Here is a 26279-nt window from a genome sequence, read left to right on the forward strand (position 1 = left end):
GGTACAAAGGGAAAATTTGGGATCCAGTTAAGGAAAAGCTCTTCTCCATGAGAGCCATCTCTAAGTTGATGAGCTGCTTATGATGAAATAGTGGGTTCCCCCTCTCCGGAAGTCTTCAAGGAAAGGCTCATCTGACTGCAGAGGGGATGGAATTTCTTGTTGAGATACAGACTTGACTTGTTGAAATACAGTCGACTAGTACTGAAATTTTTTAGATTATGCATTTACCATTGCCAGAGACCTTAGGGATCATGTAGTTTCCTCTTCTCTTTTCACAGATGGCAGAATCGAGCCACAAAGAGTTCAATTCATTTGCTTGAGGTCACAGAAGTTGTAAATAACTCTGAAATTCATCCCATCATCTGACTACAAATTCTATGCTTTCCCCTCATGAAAAGCAATGACTTATCTCAAAGTACACAATGACAGAAGTCAGTCATACCCATAGTGGCTTCAAAACAATGGTCTGTGGCCATTTAGTCATGGCTCAAAGTCTAGCATCTGTTCCTATGATCCACAAAAGTTCCAGACTGCAGCAGCTGCAGTGGCCTGCCTACAGCCTAGTCCAGGACTAGCCACTGATTTTCCCTCCATCCAATCCTTGAGACTGAATCAAAGATTTCCCACATAGCCACTACTCTGAGCCTGTGTTTCTGTGCATGTTTTGTATTTAACTGTTATAAAAGAGCAGTATATTAGCATAAAGAGGGCATGTGTTAAAAGGAAATAGATCTATCATTTTAAATAAATCTTGCAAGTGGTTCTCATTGTAATAGCAGGAAACTAGTGTCCTTTCAAAACTTTATTAAAATCATCTGGATATACTCAAACTAATAAAGCCACAGTACACGGCTGCTGGGCTTCCTGTAGTTTTAGCTATAGAGCAAAGAGTCTTATGAGATAGGCCTGGACATGAAATGTGCCAAAGCCCACACTGTCGACCCTGGAAAACACATCCTTTATTAGGCAGACATTTCCAAATAGCACTTCCGATCTTCTGGGCTGGGAGGAGATGGGTGATTGCTGGTTTTCAGCTTCACCTTACTTGCATTTTCATTCTCAAAGAGTTTGCCTGGGTCAGTGATGGGTCATTGGATCAGGGCATCTGCCAGGTCTTATATTATACATTCCCAGGCATTTTACTTCTCTAGAACAGGAAGTCAACTGCGGAATGACCCTTCTGGAAAGGTTGTGGCCTAGAAGCTAAGAACTCATTCAAATTTTTCTTCTAAAGAAACTGGAGACAAATTAGCCTTTAGTCCTAATTGGATCCTATTAAACTTGTTCATTGTAATGACTAATTATCCCCTTAGACTTCATAAACTCATAAATGCAAGTTCTGAATGGACAGGGGACCATATATATTGTTTCTCACTTAATGAGGCCACTGGAGGGCTGAAGTCTTTTCTGGGGTGATTGCTTTTTAACTATGACATCTTGCTCTTTTATTCTGTTTCAAGAGATGAGGTCAAAATCTTTATCAATTTGTCCTATTGCTCTAAAAAAGATATCTCATACTTTTAAGAGTGAAGTCTGTGTGAATTTTCAAAATATAATACAAAATACAACACTACAAAAGAAAATAGGAAACAAATAAGTAATAATTTTAGAAATGGGCACAAAGAAGTCTTGAGCAGCATCTAAGGTAGGGGAGGAAGGGGACATCCAATGTTTGGAACTCCCAGTATATAAACCACCAATAATACAGAGCAGGAATCTACCTCTAATTTATCTTAGAGTATTCCAGACTGCAAGATGAGAGCTCTAACCACTGGGATGGGCTGTAGCTGTGAATGTTATTTCTCTAATCAATATGCCACAGTGGTAGCATTAACCTTGAGTTGTGAGTAGATACATTAAATATAAAAATTTCATGATCTGTGAAAAATTAGATTCAAAAGGTCTTTAAAATACTGTTTCTTTGTGAAAGGAAGAACAAGAAGTGCCATTTTGAAAAGTACAACCTGAGTAAAAAAGTTCCTTAGGAAACTCTTCCTATTGATTTTCTATCTAAATTTTCAATTCATGTGCTAACTCTCTATTAAAAGATCTCTCTCTCCCCCTGAAAAAAAAATTGAGAAGTGGTTACAAAAACAACCGACTAATCAACCCTATATGAGCAAAATTAGATAAGAACTCAGTATAAGGAGAGAAAGAAAGCCAATTTTCTCTTTGGACCTTCTCTCTGTTCTTTATACACAGTACTCCATTTCCTATCTCTTTGCCTTGGCACTAAGCATTCCTCTCTGCCTAGAATGTACTCCTTCCTCATCTTTCCTCATAAAAATCTCTTTTCCTTCAAAGTATAGTCCAAGCTCACTTTATTTGCAAAATATTTTGATGCCCCATCTGCTAATGCACTCTCTCTAGCCTCTCTCTAGCTACCTTGTGTTTATTATGTGTGTGTACATATGTATATATATATATATATATATATATATATATATATATATATATATATATATATATATATATATATATATATATGTGTGTGTGTGTGGGTGTGGGTGTGTATATATATATACATATATATGTATGTATATATATATATATATATATATATATATACATATGTACACATGCACATACATTTACATGTGTTTACACTCAATAGAATGTAAGCTTCTTGAGGAAAAGGATTGTTTTATTTTTTTAAAAAAAATTTAGCCCCATTGTTTAATCCCATAGAAAAAGCTTAGTAAATGTTTATTGAATACTTGTTTTTTCATGCTAATAAAAATAATCCATTCCTCCATTTTCTTTTGGGAATCATTTTTCCCTAGCACTCCATTCAGAAGGTGAACAGATAGAATCTTAAATAAGAAAAACATCTTTCTGAAAGGCCAGGAGAGAATGGGAGATGGATCATGAGTCTTGATTTGAAAAATTATCAATTATCAGTCAACTGCGTATAGGAGGAAAGAATAAGATGTCTTGTAGCTGCTCTGATCAATCTAAGTCTGATGAAAGACTAGTTTACTAAATTTTATTCACATAACTAGGTATATATTGGTCTGTATTTTTGTACTTTTGTATTGTCTAAATAGGATTCAGGATTTTTGAGGTCTCTATTGCCAATATCTGGGAAAGGTACATAATAATGATACACTGTTGGTGGAACTGTGAACTGATCCAATCATTTTGGAAAGCAACCTGGAATTATGCCCAAAGAATTATTAAATTGTTTATACCAGTTGACCCAATAATACCTCTCTTAAGTATATTTCCCAAGGTGATCAGGAAAAAAGTAAAATAACTTTTTTGTTCTAAAATGTTTATAATGGCTCTCTTTGTGGTGGCCAAGAACTGGGTGGAAATTGAAAGGATGCCCATCAATTGAGAAATGGTTAAACATATTGGGGCATACAATTATCATGGAATATTACTTTGCTGTAAGAAATGATGAATTGCTGGATTTTAGAAAAAACATGGAAAGACTTGTTTTCCATACTTTCCATGCTTTCCATGATTGAAAAGTGAAATGAGCAGAACCAAGACAAACTACACACAGTAACAGCAATATTGCTTTTAAGTGCAACTTTGAATGACTAAGCCACTTTAAATATTATAAATACTCAAATCAACTACAAAGGACCTTTGAAGAAAGATGCTATCCACTTCCAGAAAAAGAACTGATACACAGATGTGCAGTATGGTTTTACATACATACATACATATATATATATATATATATATATATATATATATATATATATATATATATATATATACACACTAATACATAAATATGTATATATTTGTTTTTGTGATTTTATATATATATGTATGTGTGTAATATATATAAACACAGGCATACATATATATATATACACACACACATTTATATCTATATATTGGGTTTTGTGGGTTTATATGTAATATATACACATACATATATATACATATACATGTATATATACATATATACACATACATGTATATATACACATATATGCATACACATCTGTGTGTGTGTATATATATATACATGTATGCATAGGTCTACTGATAGTCTTCTCTATGGGAGAGAGAGGGAAAAAACCAAAAAATGCACAGGAGAGATCAAAACTTAGAAAGAAGTACCAGAAAATCAGTGTAGTTTGGAAAATAATGCACAGTATTTGTTATATGGATTTTTTAAAAAATAGTGTAAAATGGAAATTTATGATTTTATATTGAATCCTTTTTTAATGTAATGCTGTGTACATGAAAATGTTCTTGTCTTTTTGTATTTAAGTTCAAAAGGAATATTTTTAAATAAGATAGGTAATAATTCAGTCTAATTCAACAAACCCTTATTAAATATTAACACATGCTATGCCAGCCCCTAGATTGCTTTATAGGACAAAACTTCAACAGTTTCTATATTCAGAATACTTACAGGAGGGATATACCATTTAAACAGATCAATGCAATTCCAAGAGAGTTTAAACTGAACCTGAGGGAAAAGTCTCACAGAGAATGAATGTACTTGGCTTGTAAGCAAAAGACAGCTTTCTTCTCAAGATCAGAAAATAGTTTAATTGCTTAAAATCACCATATCTCTTTGGCCTCCAAGAGCTCAAACTGTCCCAGAGGTTTGAGCAAGAGCAAAGGTCCTCTAGAATGGCTAATACTTCAAATCCTTGAATGGACTGAAATGGGGAGAAAGTAATACAATAACAATAACACCCCAAATGATGGAATGAAAGCATACTCTATGGCCTAGCCAGACTGGTCTATTTGCTTTTCCTGGTACATGACAGTAAGCTGTTCCCTATACTGTTCTGTCACTATACTATACATTTCCTCATTACCACTTTGCCTCTTAAAATCTCTATCATCCTTTCATTATCAATTCAAGTACTATCTCCTATGAGAGGGCTACCCAATTCTATTCTTCCATGCTCCCATTTTTTTGTATTTTATATTTTATATGCCTGCATATATATTGAATATTCTGAATGGAACATATTTTCCTTGATTCAGGGACTGTTTTCATTTATAATTTTAGAGAGGTGGAGGAGGGAGTGAGGAGGGGAGTTACATTCTCAGTACCTAATACAACACCTGGTACACAATAATAATAATAATTATTAAATGATTGATCATAAAATCTCCATCAAAAATATTGCCACAAATTTTGTAATGGGCCCAGAAATGCCTTCCTGAGTTAATCCACCTGAGGTACAATATTTGGCTATAATGCCCATTGGAGAAATAATCCCATGTTGACTCATTTGGTTTGCAAAGACATCTCACAGAAGCAATTAGGCACACATTTTATATGTTCTAAATGGGAGTCTCCTCTGCCCTCAACTGAATTCCCCATATAAATTTTCATAATCTTGAACTCCATCCACAAGCCTCCAGGTGCCAGTATAAAATGTGGATTTGTGCTTTTTAATAGCATGGGGATTTCAATTTTGACTTGCAGGTGAGAAAGAGCTGAAACTGCATTCCATTTGCAATCCATAAGTACATTTTTAATATAATATTTTTATTCAGAAGGGCCCTGGGGTAATATATTTAAAATGCATTGTAATATGCTTGTAAAATATATATGGGTATCAAGGGGAAAAAGGGGATCTCCCAAAGAAGGTTATAGATCATGATTTGTGTGGCTGGATTAACTGTCCCACAGGGCGGCAGAGTACCAGCTGTCAAGGGAAAAGCATGTCTTTAAGACCATCCTCAGCTCTAAGATGTGCCCAACCACATAAGTCTGAGGTTACTTCCTGGATCTGGGTTTCATTGCAGGAGGAATCTAATACTGAACTATTATTGACACGGTTAGCTTTTTATGAAAAAGATTCTCAAATAACAATGAACACCGCTGAAAACAGAATGGAGACTTGTTCCCTGGAAATCTGAGTTATGTAATTATTCAGTCCAGTCACCCCCAAAAATCATTTGAAGATTCTTATCCTATCATATCCACTGAAGCGTCCTCTAGGTTATTATAAACCAACCCTAGGAGAGCTTCTGTGTTCATTTTTGTATCCCCCATGGTGCTTTGCACATAGCTGATACTCCATAAATGTTTTGTAGAGTCCAAAGTCAATCAGGAATCATTAATGTCTTAGGAATCAATATTGCCTACATCCTTACATGGACTGAAACAGAAGGTAATAATACAATAACAACTCATCAAATAACGGAATGACAGCATACTCTATGGATTAGCCAGACTGATCTATCTGCTTTTCCTGGTATGTGATAGGAACCTATTTCCTATATTATCCCCTATGCTCTATGCATTCCTGGGCACTGTGTATATAAAGGCAAAAATGAATCAGGACCTGCCTTCAGAGGGTGTTCACCTTAATGGGGGAGACCACACATGGAAGCATTTTGGTAGACAGGAAAGAGCACTAGAATCAGAAGATATGAGTTCCTGTTTCAGTTCTTGTGCTAATTACCTTAATAATCTCCTTTCCCTGGCCTTAGTTCTCCAATCCGTAAAACTAAGGGATTAGGCTAGAGGAGGCTTCCAACTTTATTTCTATGATATTACATATCTACATAAAATACATAAAAATAAATATAAGAGAATTTGGGGGAAGCAGAAGGGGAGGCAGCTGCAAAATGAAGAAAGTTGTCATTAGAAGATGCTATTTAAAAGCTGAGTTTTGAAGGAAACTAGAGTCATCATATTGCAGAGTTAGACATTTAGAAATGTGGTAATGTTGTCTAACACATATCACTGTGAAATCACAACATTAAATGAAATATGTTACATGGCCAGTTAGTGCTTAATGGGAAATAGATTAAATAATTAAATTAAATAATAAACAGTATTAAAGGGAAATATGACTGGGTATGGGATGGTTGGAGGTCAAAGAAGCTGGAAGGAAGTATATCAGCATGGTTCTGAGCTGAGGTGAGCAGATACCCAAATGCCATGCGAAGAAAAAAGGTATCTATCTATATCTGTCTGTCACCCTATCCTTTAAACATATATTCATATATATATATATATATATATATATATATATATATATATATATATATATACATATTATATATAGTAGTGATAGACATATATATCTGGGTACATATTATATATTATATTATACACACATATGTGTCTAAAGGTTAGGATAATAGACAGACAGATAAGTTAATTAGATAGATGGTAGACAGATAAGACAGACAGACATAGATATATAGATTAAATAGGACAGATAGAAGGATGGATAAATGGACAGAAAAATAGAAAGATGGATTGATGAATGCATAGAAAGATAGAATAGGACAGATAGAAGGATGGATAAATGGACAGATAAATAGAAAGATGGATTGATGAATGCGTAGAAAGAAAGATAGAGAGAAGGATGAATGGATGGATGAAAAGATGTATGTATGGATAGATGGAAAGATATATGGATGAATGGATGGAAAGATATAGATAGATAAATGGATAGATAGATAGATAGACAGACAGACAGATTAGCATATCTACCAAAGGATAAATGACATCAGAGCTTTACATTAGGACTTTGTAACAGAGTATTTATGATGCTACTGAAAAATCCCATAGTACAGTGGAAAAACCTTGAGGACCAAGCTGTAAGTTCCACTTTCCCCAGCCAATACCAGTGTAACTTTTGACAAGTTTTCAACCTTTCTGAGATGCAGTATCCTCATTTATAAAATGAGGGAATTGGCCTAGACCAAAGGCCCACAAGACTCCCAAGTGCAGTCTGAACCCAATTAAAATGTTACTGGTAAACATTTAACAAAATAAAAATATAACAAAACAAAGATACTATTGCATTTAAAAACTAAGTCAATTCAGGACTCACAAAGATCCTCATATAGAGAGTAGGGGTCCCCTTTCTTTTTCAATCTGTCAGTCCTGGAAGAGATGACTTCTCAGATCCTTTCTAGCCCTGAATCTATAGATCTATTAACAATTTATGAGGAATTACTACAAATGAGAACTCTTTAAAGCCCATTTATGCTGTATCTAATTGCCCCACACATAAACACATTAAGCAATTCCTTGATACACAAACATCTCCTCCTCTCTTGTGCTAAAAAGGAGAAAATCTTATTCCTTTTAAAAAAAAAAGGGATAGAAGGTACTTTCCTCTGTGATGTTTCTGATATATTTATTTGTGTAGTTCCCTCCGCCTCGGGGGGCCATTTAGGATTTTGCTGTCAGCTGTCCATATGTACAAGAAAATTATTTGGCTGAAAGCAACTAGTAACTAACCCCCAATGTGTGCATGCTGAAGGATTTGTTTCCTAACACAACTCCATCTCCAAGTGAAATATGTAAAGAATGCAATGTAGCAGAGCCTGTCCAGCTACTGGATTAAACGTCCAGTTGGCTATCAGGAGTGAAAAAAAAATTCCCCATTGTTTGGGTGACAGCTGGCTCCATTTGGTAGGCTTCTACATGCTACTCTAGGAACTGGAGCTAAGCCAGCTCCTGCCTTGCAATGTTTTCTCATTTTCCACTGAAGTCAGAAAAACACCCTCCATTTTTCTTCCACTAAAAAGGACCCCATGAAGGCTTCTTCAGGGTCTTCTGCTTGTGAGCTTTGGGCAACACTACAAGAAGATTAAAACTGGGAGGGATGCTGATACAATGTCACATATTAAATATACAGAGGTTTTGGGGGGCCTCTTTGATTCTCCCCTGGATCACTGCCTATGGTGTGGGGCACCTCCCTTGGTACGGGGCATGACACTTAGGATCCATGGGAAGGGATACATATAAAAAAAGCACCCATACTCAACTCCAGGGGCAAGTTCAGCAGATCACCCATTCCACTAACAACTTCCCATATTATCTAATGGAGTACGTCTCTGGACTAGGAGTCGGAAAGCCATGCATTCAAATCCTGCCTTAGATGTGAAATGTAATCCTGGGCAAGTCATTTGATAGCAATTTCCTCCTCCAGAAAATGGAGATAATAATAACATCTACCTTCCAGAGTTCTTTTGAGGCTCAAACAAGATAATTTTTATAAAGCACTTTGCTATATAAATAGTAAGCATTATAACAAGTCTTCACTAAACTGCTCCTTTATGGAGCTATGGGGAAAAGGTAGAAAAGGACAAAATTGTCCCTCTTAGCTCCCCCTCTTAGAATCCCTGGCTTTTTTTTCAGAGCACAGCTCAAGTACCTACTATCAAACCTCCCTCCTTCCCCTCTTACTCTTCCCACCCCCACTCCTTACAGAAATTACTTTGTATTTGCTTGTCAATAAATTTATTCTCCCACTTCTCCTTGAAATTACTTTGTATTTCCTTGTCAATATGTTTATTCCCCCACCTCTCCTTGAAATTACTTTGTATTTCCTTGTCAATATAATTATTCCTCCTCCACCTCTCCTTGAAATTACTTTGTATTTCCTTGTCAATGCATTTAACATCTCCCCTGTCCTTCTGTTACTCCCCCATCTCTTCTTGAAATTACTTTGTATTTCCTTTTCAATATATTTAACATCTCCCCTTTCCTTCTCTTACTCCCCCACCTCTTCTTGAAATTACTTTGTATTTCCTTGACAATATAGTTTGTCATCTCCCCTCTCCTTCTCTTACTTGCCCATCTCTCCTTGAAATTATTTATTCCCTTTTGTATATAATTTTTTACCCCTTGGAATGTAGGCTACTGGAGGGCAGGCTCTTTTTCATTCTTGTCCATGTATCTCCAGAGCCCAATGCTCTAGAGTTGAATTGAGCTACCTTGAATGGTTGAACCCACTAAATCACACCACCCACAAAAAATGCATATCCTAGTTATCAGTGGAGTCTAGCTCCAAATTTGGGCCACTTAGGAGAATAGAATCAATAGGTATTTATTAAGCACCTACTATGTATCAGGCACTATGCTATGTACTAATGATTTTAGGGGGGAGGGGAGAAGCTAGAGCCCCATCCTCAAAGAGCTTACATTCTGCCAGAAGATAGAAACAATATTAGGAATAACTGACATTTAAGTGGCATTTGAAAGGTTCCAACACACTTTGCATGCGATGCTTCATGATATGAAAAAATCAGGAAACTAAATACTATCCATCTTTGCCCAAGCTCAGAAAACAGTGGGAAGGGCTAAGGAAGAATAATAATACAAATTAGTTAAATGTTTTGATCCCATCCTTAGAGATGAGGACAGGGACTGGACCTGAGATTTCATTAGTATAGGAACTCCCAGGTGAGGAAATTCCACCAATGTAGATTAGCATCTTATCGGAAAGTTTCAATTCGGAGACAATCAATCCTTACCCATATGCCTCTTATATCTTGCATTCTCTCTGCACTTGGTTTTTGTGAGAACTTTTGGCAATTCTGAAGCTGTATCTGCCAGATGCAAAAGCTTTATAATTCTATCAAAAATTCAGCAGAATTACTTTTTCAATATTTTGTTTGGTAGCTTTCTCACTTTTCCCAGTCTATCTGCTATGGGCAGATGAGATATGTGTTTTTCACCTAATGCCATGGAGAACAGAAAAAGGGAATCATACATTGACAGCACTGAGAAATATAAATAACAAATTTCAGTGCCTGCAAGGTACCTTACAAGTCATTTCATCTGTCCTCCCTCTTCCTTTTACAGATAAAGAAAGTGAGCTCCAGAAATGGGGAGTGATGTATGCAAGGTCCCATAGCTCTTATGAGGTAGGACTGGGATTCCATCCCAAATGTTCTAACCCCAAATTCAGTATTCTTTCCCCTGTAGTATATCATTAAGAAAAACTTAAATCTTGTAGAAAAAAATTAATTTTATAGATTCTGTGATTTATTTTTTTTTTTAGAAATATCTATAAGAGAGCAGCTAGGTGGCATAGTGAATAGAGTACAAGCTCTGAAGTCAGGAGGACCTGAGTTCAAATCTGGTCTCAGAAACTTAACACTTCCTGGCTGTGTGACCCTGGGCAAGTGAATTAACTCTAATTTCCTCAGAAGAAAGGAAAGAAAGGAAAGAAAGAAAGAAAGAAAGAAAGAAAGAAAGAAAGAAAGAAAGAAAGAAAGAAAGAAAGAAAGAAAGAAAGAAAGAAAGAAAGAAAGAAAGAAAGAAAGAAAGAAAGAAAGAAAGAAAGAAAGAAAGAAAGAAAGAAAGAAAGAAAGAAAGAAAGAAAGAAAGAAAGAAAGAAAGAAAGAAAGAAAGAAAGAAAGAAAGAAAGAAAGAAAGAAGAAAGAAAGAAAGAAAGAAAGAAAGAAAGAAAGAAAGGAAGGAAGGAAGGAAGGAAGGAAGGAAGGAAGGAAGGAAGGAAGGAAGAAAGAAGGAAAGGAAGGAAGGAAGAAAGAAGGAAAGGAAGGAAGGAAAGGAAGGAAGGAAGGAAGGAAGGAAGGAAGGAAGGAAGGAAGGAAGGAATAGAGAAAGAGAGAGAGAGAGAGAGAGAGAGAGAGAATAAGAAAATAAGAAATATCTATAAGACTTATATGTAGCAACAATATTCAATGACTCATAGAAGAACACCTTAAAGTTACTAAATCCAACCACCTTATTTTACAGATGAAGAAACTAAGTTCCAAAGTGTGGCTAAGTGATTTGCTCAGCCTCTTCTAAGAAGAAGTAAATGTTATCAAGGAGCTTTATGATGGGAAAAGCTATGGGCTGGGTATATATTGAGATGACAAGTGAATAATGGTCTGAGTGTTCTACTATTAACACCATAATGTCAAGAGGAAGGCCTCTGGTGAGTGGTTTTCAAAGTGGGGAGGCCCCTGAAATCCTCTGTACTATTTTTATAATAATTACTAAATTGTTTTCATTTCTAACCCAGGAAACAGTGACAAATAATATATATATTATTAAATGTTATGTCTACATATAGTTAATTATCCTTAATTTTGGTTCAAATTAAAATTAATTGACCGTCTAACTGAATTATTATTTTTTTTTTACCATTATGAAGAAACTATACTGTATCCCCATGCATTCATTTACTCAGCTCCTAAGGGCCAAGCCCAAGCCCTGTATCAGATGTTGGGAGATATACAATATTCGAGTAAGTCTAAATGCCTATCTGTGCAGTTTGCAGTCTCTCTGGCCAATAATTCCCAGCAAATAGGATTTTTTCTTAAAGATACATCTTTCATTATATTATTTCTTAGTTTCCATTCATGCTGTCCTAGGATTGACCTGCTATTTTTAGAGTTATATTCTGATCCTTTCTTGGCCAGGAGAGTCTGGGATTTTGAGACCATTTGTCACATGTCAGATGTTCTTACTCCTGTATCTCTAAATTAAGGACCATGGATCTGTAGAGGTCTTGGGTCATGTAATGTTTCTATTAAGTTATCATACTGAAGCTTAACAGACTTTGAATATTTCAAAATGGTTCATTTTCATGGAATTAAAATTGCCTTCATTTAGTCACACCAATGGGAAGACTATTTCAGAAGATCAAAAGGAATATAGATAAAAACGAACGTCTTCTTCCCTTTCACAATGTTAATAAGGTTGCTAGGATCAAATTGGTGGGAATTACAACTAAATTTTTAAATACTTTACTACCTCAAATTCCTGGGATTGAATTGACATAAGGAGTCCACTCATCAGTGCAGAGCACAATCTTCCTGAAAAATCATTCCTCAACTACGGACCAAACTTCCAACAATTATACCTCTCAATTTATGGAACTGGTCCCAAAGATCTTAATAGATCTTTCAGAAATTTATTCACAGCTCTCTAAGAACCCCAAAGTGTTCTCTATTCCATAATCAGAGGAAACCTCAAGTGGAAACAGAATATGATCTGAGAGCAATGGATGTGCCTTGTCCCTTCAGTAGACCTTTAAGGACTGAGAAACCATATTGTGTTATTTAGATGGATCTGTGGGATCTCATCCATGTTAATGTTCTTTCTAATGATACAGAACCCATATTGTGCAATTAATTTCCATTTACTTCCATGCATCCTCTTTGGGGAGTTAACTCAACATTCTGGGAGACCTTCCTCTAGATTGACTGACAAAACGCATCCTAACAGAGAATCCCAACCAGCAATCTTTCTTGTAAAACAATAAATTACATAGAATTTATAAGATAACAGTTATGCAGAAATTGTTCCTATTTATAATATACATATATATATATATAAATATATGAGGCAGTATGATATAATAATAATAATGAGGAGGATGTAGTATTTATATAGCACTTTAATTTTTGCAAATCACTATTTTCTCATTTGATTTTCACAAGGTATGAGCAATTATTATTATTTTTCCACTTTACAGATGAAGAAACTGAGGGTCTTTTATCTAACAACCCTGGGAGTTGAAATGCCATAATTACTCCCATTGATATTTGTCTCTGAGGGCTGGGGGAAGCCAATGAAGCTATCAGTGTGAGATAGATGCTTTTATATCCCCACTTTACAGATAAGGTCACTGAGGCTCAGAGAAATTACTTGGTGTGTTTAGAGTTAGGCAACTAGGAAATGCTAGGATTTAAATCAGGATTAAATCATCAGGATTTAAACTCAGACTTTCTTGACTCTAAGTCAATTACTCATCTACTAAGCTACCTTACTATCCTGTAGTGACTAGAGAGCCTAATTTAGAGACAGGAAAACAAGCTCAATTTCTATCTTCCAAGACACAACATATCACCCTGGGAAAGTTATTTTAATTTCTCAGAGCCTCAAAGGCAAATTTTTAAGGCTACAAGATACAAGGTAGAATTAGAAATTCATTAGGAATTAACTCAATTGAGAATTTTTTGTGTCAGTGAAATCACAGATTCTAAACAAAGAAAAATAATTGGCTGTTTCAAAACACAGGATCTACAAGTTACCTGTAAGCTAAGCTTACTTAATGCCTTCTTTGCCTTCTTCCCTAGCAAAGACTACATCTTCATCACATTACCTAAGAAGGAATGGCCTAATGCTGAAAATCTGTAGTGGGAACCTCCCCAGTAGCCCATGTTCAAAAATATAATGAATTACCCTACTTCTGATCACCACAAATCTGAACTAAACTTGTCCCCAAATGTTCCAAGATAAAAAAGAGTGGCACTATGGTTCATGGTACTATTCACTTCACTTCAAATTAATTTCATGGGGGGGAAAATGCAGATTAATTTCAAGGACATCCAGGATGATGGGTTTTCTTTTATGGCCTTTCGCTTCAGAACAAAATAAGTGCCTCTCTTTTTTGAAGGTCTTGTGTGTGTGTGTGTGTGTGTGTGTGTGTGTGTGTGTGTGTGTAAGAGACAGAGACAGAGAGACAGAGAGAGATGGATGAAGGGAGAGAGAGGGGGATGAAGGGAGTTTGGAAATATTATTTAGGTAATATTTGGCTAGTTGGAAAAATGAACATCCACCAAGAAAGGGTCATTTACAATATAATAAGAGTTTCTTATTATCTTTCTTTTTTTCATTGAATTAAATTCCTATTTTCATTTAGGAATCATTTATAAATAGAGAGCAACCATCTATTAATGTGGGGTTGACAAAGAAGAGTTCTCATTGTTAGAATTTTTTTTCCACCCAAGTAATTCTATCTGGTCTGAATTTTCTGAACACACTGCATACCTCTGTGATTATGTATTTCTCTCTACAATTCTGCCAAATACATACAGCCTCATATCTGCAATTTGACCCTGGCAGAGACCACCCTGGTGTTCTAGCTTACGCCATTCTCTAAGGTGTCACCCTGAACAACAGTGCATCCGAGAATGGCCTGCTTCCATTATGTTCTGGGATTCAGTGGCCTTTCCATGGCTCGGTATGCAATTGGATAAGCGAGGTCGAGCAGTATCACTCAGGGGGTGGAGGAAACACTTGTAAAGAGCTTTGGGTCCTTCAGATAAGCAGCTTTTGAGTGGTCATGGTGACATTTCCTTTAAAACCAAACTACAAGCAGAAAGTAAAGAGAACACCAAGGAAAAGATAGCACAGAGGAAGAGAAAGGAAGGAAGAAGAGAGAAAAGATTTGACCAACATTAAAATGGAGGCTGGAAACACTATATGATAAAATGACTTTAGGAACGGAGATGAGAGCAGGACAAATGGAAACTGGAGTTTTGAATTAAAATTTTCTGATAGTGATAAGAGAATCCAATCTGAGCTCAAGGAAAATTTAAAAGTCTATAATTCTGGAATCTTAGTATTGGAAGGATCATAGGACCACAAATTTAGGGCTGAAAAGAACCTCAGGGACCATCTCATCCACCTCTCATTTTTCAGATGAGAAACTGAGGCCCACTTGAGTAAAATGGCAGAACCAGGACCTCAGTGGAGATCAATTCAATCCACTACTGTAAAAGAATGTCAACTATAACCTAATTAATAAGAGATCACCTACCCTTTGTTTGGAGCCTTCCGATGATGAAGAAAAACTTACATTCTAAGATAGTACATAATGTAGCTAAGAATAGAAATGAAGCCTTTTCTTATCCCCCAACTACCAAATCCCTCCTCTCCTTAACTAACTTATAATTAACTGCTTTGTATTTATTTGTATTCATTCTTTTCCCAGGTATTCTGGACAGAATTATAAATATATGGACTTGTTGTCTTCCCCATGCAAGTATAAACCTCTTGAGTGCACGGATTATTTCACTCTTTGTATTTATATCCCCAGCATCAAGCAAAGTAGAAAACACAAAGCAGTAAGTAAGCAAACCCTGACGCACTGACAGAACTTCAGGAAAGTCTCCAGAGCTAATCTTTGCAATTATAGTTTTTTTCCCCCTTTTCCTTTGAACCCTGTACATTGAAATTACTGTTACCATCAGGTGTTTGGAACTTCTTTCCTAAGCTGCCATTACAAGTCTTTCTATAATAATGAAAATTTCCATTTGTAAAGGACTCCTAAATTTGCAAATGGCTTTTAGATGCACAATCTCACTGAAACTGAAAAATACTGAAATAACTCTGCAAAAAATGAGTATTAAAGATCCTTCTACAGATGAAGAAACTGTGTTCTAGGAAGATGAGGGCTCATCTACAGTCAAGCAGTTGCTAGACATCAGTAGAAACTTTTGAGCCCAGCTCCTGATATTAATGCTATTCTCTGGATTCCATATATTCCATGATTCAAAAGCATTGTCACATCACTGTAGCCTTCACAAGGAGGAGCTGGTATTTCTAGTCAACACAGCAAATTTTGACTGAATTGGCCAATATCAAGGCATTGGTCCTCTTCAGCATATTCTCAAAGGGCCAACAATTTAAATCCAAACTCAAGGACCTCCTGAGTCTTAAATACATTTTACCCAGTATGCAACAGAGAGAAACAATAGGAACTGATGTCAAATGCCAAATCAAGCTCACCTGAGTTCTAATCTCTCTTCTGGCACTATGTGACCTGGGAAAATTATTTAAACTGGGACTCAGTAACGTTCCGGCCAAGATGGCGGCGTGGAGGCAGACAGCTGCTTGAGCTCCTCGTTTTCTCTCAGAACTTACTTCATGACAAGCCTCTGACTTAATGCTTGACCCAGAAAGAAATCCACAAATTATCACCAAGAGAAGACATCCTTGAAAGTCGCCAGAAAAGGTCTGTGTTTGTTCGGGGGAGGGTCAATCAGACTGGGCGCAGACTGAGGGCAGACAGCCAGAGCAAGACAGGCAGCTCACACAGCTCAGACCGGAGGGGGAGGGGTGTGATCTCTGCCGTTTCTGCCAAAGGGCTTTTGCCCCAGTGTGGATGCTCCATCTTGGCAGCAAGCCAGGAGCGGTGGAGAGGGTGTAAACACCGGAGGTGAAGATTAAAACCCCAGAAAGCCAGCGTCTCTCAGAGCCCGGCCACCCCCAACGCCCACCTGGACTGACTCGGTGCGTTCTCGGAGCCTCAGAGTGCAGACTCAGTACAGTCATTGCTGTTCTGTTAGTGGCTCTCTGCTGCCCTACCCCCAGTCTGTAGAGGAAGCCCATTAATACCATCCAGCCCTATCCCCCGCAAAACAGACCAATTGTTTCTCTTGTCAGTTTGTTTTCTTTGATTCCTACTCTGACAAAATGAACAAAAAATTCAAAAGGGCTCTAACCATTGACAGCTTCTGTGTGGAGAGGGAGCAGACTTCAAATGCTGAAGAGACTAGGAACAGAATGTCCCCAGATGTATCCCCTGGGAGGGATATAAGCTGCTCCTCAATACAAAAGAACCTCATAGAGGAAATCAAAAAGGCTCTCACAAGAGATCTGGAAGAGAAATGGGAAAGGGAAAGGGAAGCTTGGCAAGAGAGCCTGGAGAAGTCATCCCATGCATTCAAAGACAGAATGGATAAAGAAATCAAATCATTGAGAAACAAGATTAGTGAGCTGGAAAAGGTAAACAACTCCAAGGAAAACAGGATTAGTGAGCTGGAAAAGGTAAACAACTCCAAGGAAAACAGGATTAGAGAGCTGGAAAAAGAAATCAGCTCTCTAAAAAATAAAATGGATAAAATGGAAAAAAAATTCCATAGAAGATAAAAACTCAATTGGACAATTACAAAGAGATATAAAAAAAGTGAGTGAAGAAAATACATCATTGAAAATTAGACTGGAACAAGTAGAAATGAATGACTCAAGGAGAAACCAAGAGGGAGTCAAGCAAAACCAGAGAAATGAAACAATTGAAAAGACTGTCAAGTACCTTACCAGAAAGACAACAGACCTGGAAAACAGATCCAGGAGAGACAATTTGAGAATAATCGGACTCCCTGAAAAATGGGAGGAAAAAAAGAGCTTGGACAACATTTTCGAGGAAATTATCAAAGAGAACTGCCCAGATGTTTTGGAAACAGAGGGTAAAATAGACATTGAGAAAATTCATCGATCATCTACTGAAAGGGACCCTAAAATCAAAACGCCAAGAAATATAGTGGCCAAGTTCAAGAACCATCAGACAAAGGAAAAGATATTGGAAGCTGCTAGAAAAAAACAATTCAGATATGGAGGATCCACAATAAGGATAACACAGGATCTAGCAGCGTCCACATTAAAAGAACGCAGGGCCTGGAACATGATATTCCGAAAGGCTAAGGAACTTGGTATGCAGCCAAGAATAACTTACCCAGCAAGAATGAGCATCATTTTCCAGGGAAGAAGATGGACATTTAACGAAATAAATGAATTCCATCTATTTTTGATGAAAAAACCAGACCTACATAAAAGGTTTGATCTTCAAATACAGAACTCAAGAGACTTCTAAAAAAGGTAAAAAGAAATCTTGAGAACTATACTTCTGTCAAAAAAATATGTAAAGAACATATGTACAATTTGTCTTAGAAACTAGAGGTGGAAAGGAGATTATATCATAAAAAAGTATAAAGTGGTGGTACTACATCTCATGAAGAGGCAAAGGTAACCTATTATATCTGAGAGAAAGAAAGGAGGGAGATGAACATAGCGTGTATCAATAGACATATTCGATTTATGGTGAAACTTCTTCCACTTCATTGAAAAGTGAAAGGGAAGGAGTAAGCTAAGGGGAAGGGAATACAGTAATTTCGAGGAAAAGGGATAAAATAAGGGGAGGATCTTTAAGGTGGGGGAGGGATCCTAAAAAGGGAGGGCTGTGAAAAGCAAGTGGTGTTTACCAGTTTATTACTGGATAGGAGGGTAAAAGGGAAGGAAAGGGGAAAAGCATAAGCAGGGGTTAATAGGATGGCAAGCAATATAGAATTAGTCCTTCTAACCATAAATGTGAATGGGGCAAACTGCCTCATAAAGAGGAAGCAGTTAGCAGACTGGATTAAAAGTCAGAATCCTACTATATGTTGTTTACACACCTGAAACAGGATGAGACATTCAAACTAAAAGTAAAAGGGTGGAGCAGAATCTATTATGCTTCAGGCAAAACCAAAAAAGCAGGAGTAGCCATCCTCATCTCAGATCAAGCAAAAACAAAAATTGATCTAATTAAAAGAGATAAGGAAGGGCATTATATCCTGCTAAAGGGAAGCATCAATAGTGAAGCAGTATCAATATTAAACATGTATGCACCAAGTGGTGCAGCATCTAAATTCTTAAAAGAGAAATTAAGAGAGCTGCAAGAGGAAATAGATAGCAAAACTATAATAGCGGGAGATCTCAACCTTGCACTATCAGAATTAGATAAATCAAACCACAAAATAAATAAGAAAGAAGTCAAAGAGGTAAATAGAATACTAGAAAAGTTTGATATGATAGATCTTTGGCGAAAGCTAAATGGAGACAGAAAGGAATATACTTTCTTCTCAGCAGTTCATGGAACCTATACAAAAATTGATCATATATTAGGGCATAAAAACCTCAAAATCAAATGCAGTAAGGCAGAAATAGTAAATGCATCCTTTTCAGACCATAATGCAATCAAAATAACATTTAATAAAAAGCCAGGGGAAAATAGACCAAAAAATAATTGGAAACTAAATAATCTTATACTAAAGAATGATTGGGTAAAACAGCAAATCATAGACATAATTAATAACTTCACCCAAGAAAATGACAATAATGAGACATCATACCAAAATGTGTGGGATACAGCCAAAGCAGTAATTAGGGGAAGTTTTATATCTCTACAGGCCTACTTGCATAAAATAGAGAAAGAGAGGGCCAACGAATTGGGTTTACAACTAAAATTGCTAGAAAAGGAACAAATTAAAAACCCCCAGACAAACACAAAACTTGAAATTCAAAAAATAAAAGGTGAGATTAATAAAATTGAAAGTAAAAAAACTATTGAATTAATTAATAAAACTAAGAGTTGGTTTTATGAAAAAACCAACAAAATAGACAAACCCTTAGTAAACCTGATTAAAAAAAGGAAAGAGAAAAAGCAAATTGATAGTCTTGAAAATGAAAAGGGTGAACTCACCACTAATGAAGAGGAAATTAGAACAATAGTTAGGAGCTACTTTGCTCAACTTTATGCCGATAAATTCAATAACTTAAATGAAATGGAAGAATACCTTCAAAAATATAGCTTGCCCAGATTAACAGAGGAAGAAGTAAGTAGTCTAAATAGTCCCATCTCAGAAAAAGAAATAGACCAAGCTATTAACCAACTTCCTAAGAAAAAGTCCCCAGGACCAGATGGATTTACAGGTGAATTCTACCAAACATTTAAAGAACAACTAACTCCAATGCTATGTAAACTATTTGAAAAAATAGGGATTGAAGGAGTCCTACCAAATTCCTTCTATGACACAGACATGGTACTGATACCTAAACCAGGTAGATCGAAAACTGAGAAAGAAAACTATAGACCAATTTCCTTAATGAATATTGATGCTAAAATATTAAATAAGATATTAGCAAATAGACTTCAGAAAATCATCCCCAGGATAATACACTATGACCAAGTGGGATTTATACCAGGAATGCAGGGCTGGTTTAATATTAGGAAAACTATTAGTATAATTGACCATATTAATAATCAAATTAATAAAAACCATATGATCATCTCAATAGATGCAGAAAAGGCATTTGATAAAATCCAACATGCATTCCTACTAAAAACGCTTGAGAGTATAGGAATAAATGGACTATTCCTTAAAATAATAAGGAGCATATATTTAAAACCTTCAGTAAACATCATATGTAATGGTGATAAACTAGAACCTTTCCCTGTAAGATCAGGAGTGAAACAAGGTTGCCCACTATCACCATTACTATTCAATATAGTACTAGAAACTCTAGCCTTGGCAATAAGAGCCGAGAAAGAGATCCAAGGAATTAGAGTAGGAAATGAAGAAATCAAATTGTCACTTTTCGCAGATGACATGATGGTATACTTAGAGAACCCCAAAGACTCTGCTAAAAAGCTATTAGAAATAATTCAGAATTTTAGCAAAGTCGCAGGATACAAAATAAATCCACATAAATCCTCAGGATCTTTATACATTACCAACACAATCCAACAGCAAGAGATACAAAGAGAAATTCCATTCAAAATAACAGTCGATAGTATCAAATATTTGGGAATATATCTACCAAAGGAGAGTCAGGAATTATATGAGCAAAATTACAAAACACTTGCCACAAAAATAAAGTCAGATTTAAATAATTGGAAAGACATTCAATGTTCTTGGATAGGCTGAGCGAATATAATAAAGATGACAATACTCTCCAAACTAATCTATTTATTTAGTGCTATACCAATCAGACTCCCAAGAAACTATTTTACTGACCTAGAAAAAATAACAACAAAATTCATATGGAAGAATAAAAGGTCGAGAATTGCAAGGGAACTAATGAAAAAAAAGTCAGAGGAAGGTGGTCTAAGTGTACCTGATTTAAAGCTATATTATAAAGCAACAGTCACCAAAACCATTTGGTATTGGCTAAGAAATAGACTAGTTGATCAGTGGCATAGGTTAGGTTCACAGGACAAGATAGTGAATAAAAATAGCAATCTAATCTTTGACAAACCCAAAGATCCCAAATTTTGGGATAAGAATTCATTATTTGACAAAAACTGCTGGGAAAACTGAAAATTAGTATGGCAGAAACTAGGCATGGACCCACATTTAACACCACATACTAAGATTAGATCAAAATGGGTCCAAGATTTAGGCATAAAGAACGAAATCATAAATAAATTGGAGGAACATGGGATGGTTTACCTCTCAGACTTGTGGAGGAGGAAGGAGTTTGTGTCCAAGGGAGAATTAGAGACCATTATTGATCACAAAATAGAACATTTTGATTACACCAAATTAAAAAGTTTCTGCACAAACAAAACTAATGCAAACAAGATTAGAAGGGAAGTAAAAATTGGGAAAAAATTTTTACAGTTAAAGGTTCTGATCAAGGCCTCATCTCCAAAATATACAGAGAATTGACTTTAATTTATAAGAAATCAAGCCATTCTCCAATTGATAAATGGTCAAAGGATATGAACAGACAATTTTCAGATGATGAAATTAAAACTATTTCCACTCATATGAAAGAGTGTTCCAAATCACTATTGATCAGAGAAATGCAAATTAAGACAACTCTGAGGTATCATTACACACCTGTCAGATTGGCTAAGATGACAGGAACAAATAACGATGAATGTTGGAGGGGCTGTGGGAAAACTGGGACACTGATGCATTGTTGGTGGAGTTGTGAAAGAATCCAACCATTCTGGAGAGCAATCTGGAATTATGCCCAAAAAGTTATCAAAATGTGCATACCCTTTGACCCAGCCATACTACTACTGGGCTTATACCCCAAGGAACTACTAGAGAAGGGAAAGGGTCCTGTATGTGCCAAAATGTTTGTGGCAGCCCTTTTCATAGTGGCTAGAAGCTGGAAGATGAATGGATGTCCATCAATTGGAGAATGGTTGGGTAAAACTATGGTATATGAATGTTATGGAATATTATTGTTCTATAAGAAATGACCAACAGGAGAAATACAGAGAGGCTTGGAGAGGACTTACATCAAACTGATGCTGAGTGAAACGAGCAGAACCAGAAGATCATTATACACTTCAACAATGATACTGTACGAGGATGTATGCTGATGGAAGTGGATTTTCTTCAACATAGAGAAGAGCTAATCCAATTCCAATTGATTAATGATGGACAGAACCAGCTACATCCAGAAAAGGAACACTGGGAAATGAATGTAAACTGTTATTTTTACCTTCTGAATCCAATTCTTCCTGTGCAACAAAAAAAGTCGGTTTCTACACACATATATTGTATCTAAATTATACTGTAATATATTTAACATATATAAGACTGCTTGCCATCTGGGGGAGGGGGTTGGGGGAGGAAGGGAAAAAATCTGAATAGAAGTAAGTGCAAGAGATAATGTTGTAAAAAAATTACCCATGCATATGTACTGTCAAAAAATGTTATAATTATAAAATAAAATAAAAAATTAAAAAAAAAAAAAATAAAACTGGGGACTCAGTTTGCCTTCCCTATGAAATAAAAGATTATACTAGAATGCCCTTTCCAGCTGTCAGTCTATGTTCCTTTGTGTTTCCTATGCCTAGAAAACCAACCTGGATTTTCTCGGTCTGAACTCAGATCACATAGGGACTATAATCGTTTGAACAAAACGAACCATTAATAGCGGCCGCACCATTTGGATGTCCTGATCCAAACATCGAGGTTGTAAAACCCTAATTTTTCGATATGGGCTCTCAAATAGGATTGCGCTGTGGCTCCAGAGCCTTCTAGTCTCTGAACAGTATTGTTCATAATCAATACCTCATGCAATCTATACTTACATTATGTACATCCCTTCTGCTGGGGGACCACTGTGATTTTTTGTATATTTGACCTTTGTTTCCTAGAACCTTCATAAGCCATCAGTAGAGAATCAGAACACAGATCTACATTCTCCTGGGCCTCCATCCTCCAGAAGTAGAAGGAGGAGGGGGAAAAAAACTAAGCTTTACATGTATAATAACTTAAAGCTTGCAAAGCATTTTGTATTCACTAAAATTCACAATCATCCCATCCAATAGACACTATATGTATGATTAAAACCATTTTACAATGAGAAAATTGATTCTCTATGTACTATTGAACCCATTTTATAGAAAACTGAGCCTCTTAAAAATGAAGTGATTGGGAAGTTGAGTTTTTGACAAGTGGCAAAGGGAGGATTCAAACCCAAGGTTTCCAGACCAGCACTGTATTCCTTACCTCTAAGATGTCTCTAACAGGACTATCATCACAAAAATACCTTTCTGTCACAAGAAAAGCCCAAAAGTTAGCTGATCATCTGTTTGCAATGAAACTTTGAGTCTCTTCAATAAAGGTTTACCTAATTGTTATTGAAACACTATTAATGTCTAAAAAATGGGGAGGGAAATAGGGAGAGACTGAGAGGGAAAGGCTAAAAAAGTATAATTGTGTTTGACTCACCTCTAAAGCCTGACATCATACTGTTATGGAAACATGACTATAGTATTACAAAACATTCATACCCACATCACTTGACATCCTTTATGTTTCCAGAGCATTATTTCATCACGTCATAATGAAGACGACTGTCTGTTGTGGGAGATACTCACATAGCTGCCTGCTTTGAAGTATATTCATTCTGAAACTTTTCAAATTAGTTTTGTTTCTCATGGATGCCCAGATGGGCTGTAGCATGACTGCTTTGCTGCTTACGTGTCTCAAATTGGGAACCTTTTGTTAGGAATTGGAAGGAAGGAGAGGTTGTGAGAGGCAGTGTGTATGGTATAATGAGGAAGGCACTGGACTGGGAGAGAGGAGATTTTCCTTTATTCTGGCCCAACTGGATTTTGTGATTTTTGCCTGTTAGATATGTATTTAACCATTCCAGAAACATTAATCAGCTATTAATCTAATAAGTTCATGAGGAGGGGGAGACAACAACAGTTGCCTTATTCATTCTATCTAATATTATCTCTTCCTTCTGTCCCTTTTATCCTAAGCCAGGTAGTCACTACCTTAGTTAAGGTCTTCACCAGAAATCTCTGAGGTATTTTGTTCTCCACCATTTTCAATGGCTCCCGTGCTCACAGAGTGCTCACAAAATTTGAAGATTGTACTAGAATGCCCTTTCCAGCTGTCAGTCTCTGTTTCTCTGTGTCCCTATGCCTATGGACCCAGAGCTTTTCAGTCTCTGAACAGTATAGTTCATAATCATATCAAATCAAATCACAACAAAAGAGTTGTACAAATCTTTACTAATAGATCCTCTGCTTTCAGTCCCTCTATTCTCCACAAAGTTGCCAAATCCATATTCCTAATACATAGATCTCAACATGTTAGTCCCTTTATTCAAAAATCCTCAATGGTTCCCTATTTCTTTTAGAAGAAAATGTAGACTCCTCAGCCTGACACAGAAAATGAGTGTAAGATTTTTGGATAAAACCTTACTCCTATTTTTTTTTCAATCTTGTTTCAAGTTACTTTCACATATTTTCTTTGCCATGTATGTCACATCTCTTCTCTCCATCTAGGCTTTTGTACAATCTGTTTTTTTCTTCCTCTTAAATTCACTAAAGTCTTGCCTCCCATCTGTTTTTCTCTTCTCCTTAAATTCACTAAGGTCTTGCCTCCAATATATTTTTTCTTCCCCTTAAATTCACTAAGGTCTTTTCTCCACCTTTGAGGGTATTTGACAATCTTCAAGGTTCTCTAGCTATCCCCTTTATGAAAAGTTTGCTATGATTCCACCAGTGGCTAGCACCTATAATTTTCCTAAGATAGCCTGGAATTATACTTTTGTGTTCACCTTATAATTCTCTCCCCCATACACAATTACTCCTACTGAATTGCAGAGAAGAGCTAAATCTATCATGGTTGATCATTACAAAATCATTCTGTTGCTGTAACACCTACTGATGAAGCACCTGTTATTCAAAAGCACTAGAGATACAAAGACAAATGTTTTTTAAATGTCCTTGACCTCAAGAAGCTTACATTCTAGGGGATAGATACGACATGCCCCCAGATAAATAAATTCAAAGTAAAATTTTGAGGCAAAGGAAGGAACAATATTTAATAATTTGGAGAGATTGCAAAAATAAAATCCCTGTTTAGGAAATTGTACCAAGGCTGAGCCCAAAAGGGAACTAGGGATTCCAAGAAACAGTGGTGAAGAAAGAAAGCAAAAGAACAGGCTGGATAAATATTAGTTAAATTGAATAAATCGATTCTCTCGCATTGTTATCTTTATTGCTAGTGTTGCTGTCATCACATACACAGAATAAATGTGAGTACCAAATGTTGGAGCCTTTACATTTCTAGAGCACGACACAGATTGCAAATACAAGGAAAAGGAAATCAGTTTCCTCTTGTCGAGAATTCTTTCCACACACACACACACACACACACACACACACACACACAGCCGATACTGAAAAGAAATTGAACATAATGTGAATTCCATATGGCTTAGCTTTATATTTCAACTTCATTTGACCATTAAAAAAATTAGTTTTTCTGGCTCACCCCCAATTGAAACTTAAATAGGTCATAGCTCAAACCTAAATCCCTCCTCAAAATCCTCACACACCTGCATTGTTCCACTATCCAAGGCACAATTTATTACTTTAAAAATGAGTACAAAGATCCCCCCTGAAAAAAAGCAGCCCATGATTTGAGAGAGAGAGAGTCAACATATATTATGGTGGATAGGGCACTGGACTAGGAGTCAAAAGAACTGGTTTCAGTTCCTGCCTTAGCCAATTAGAATCTCTTGGCTTTAGATCAACCACTTAACCACACTGTGATTCAGTTTCCCCAGGTATAAAAGGAGAGGCTAGACTCTATAGCCTCCAGGGTCCTTTTTAGGTCTAAGGCTATCAATCTGTTGGAGAAGTTGACCCATGTGCTGTGGGGGAGTCCAACCTCAGAATGATTTGGGGAAATCAGAAGCATGAATTTTCCCATAAAAATTATTATACATTTCATTAAAGGGTCTCACATGAGAAATT

At 36.3% G+C, this 26279-nt stretch overlaps 1 long non-coding RNA gene across 8 annotated transcripts in view; it reads right to left on the reverse strand.

Moving 5' to 3' along the window:
• LOC141551936 (uncharacterized) overlaps positions 1-26279 on the reverse strand; it is a 484713-nt gene that overhangs the window by 266639 nt on the left and 191795 nt on the right. The window lies entirely within an intron of this gene.

This window comes from Sminthopsis crassicaudata, chromosome 1 (assembly GCF_048593235.1).
Source record: "Sminthopsis crassicaudata isolate SCR6 chromosome 1, ASM4859323v1, whole genome shotgun sequence".
Lineage (NCBI taxonomy): Eukaryota > Metazoa > Chordata > Mammalia > Dasyuromorphia > Dasyuridae > Sminthopsis > Sminthopsis crassicaudata.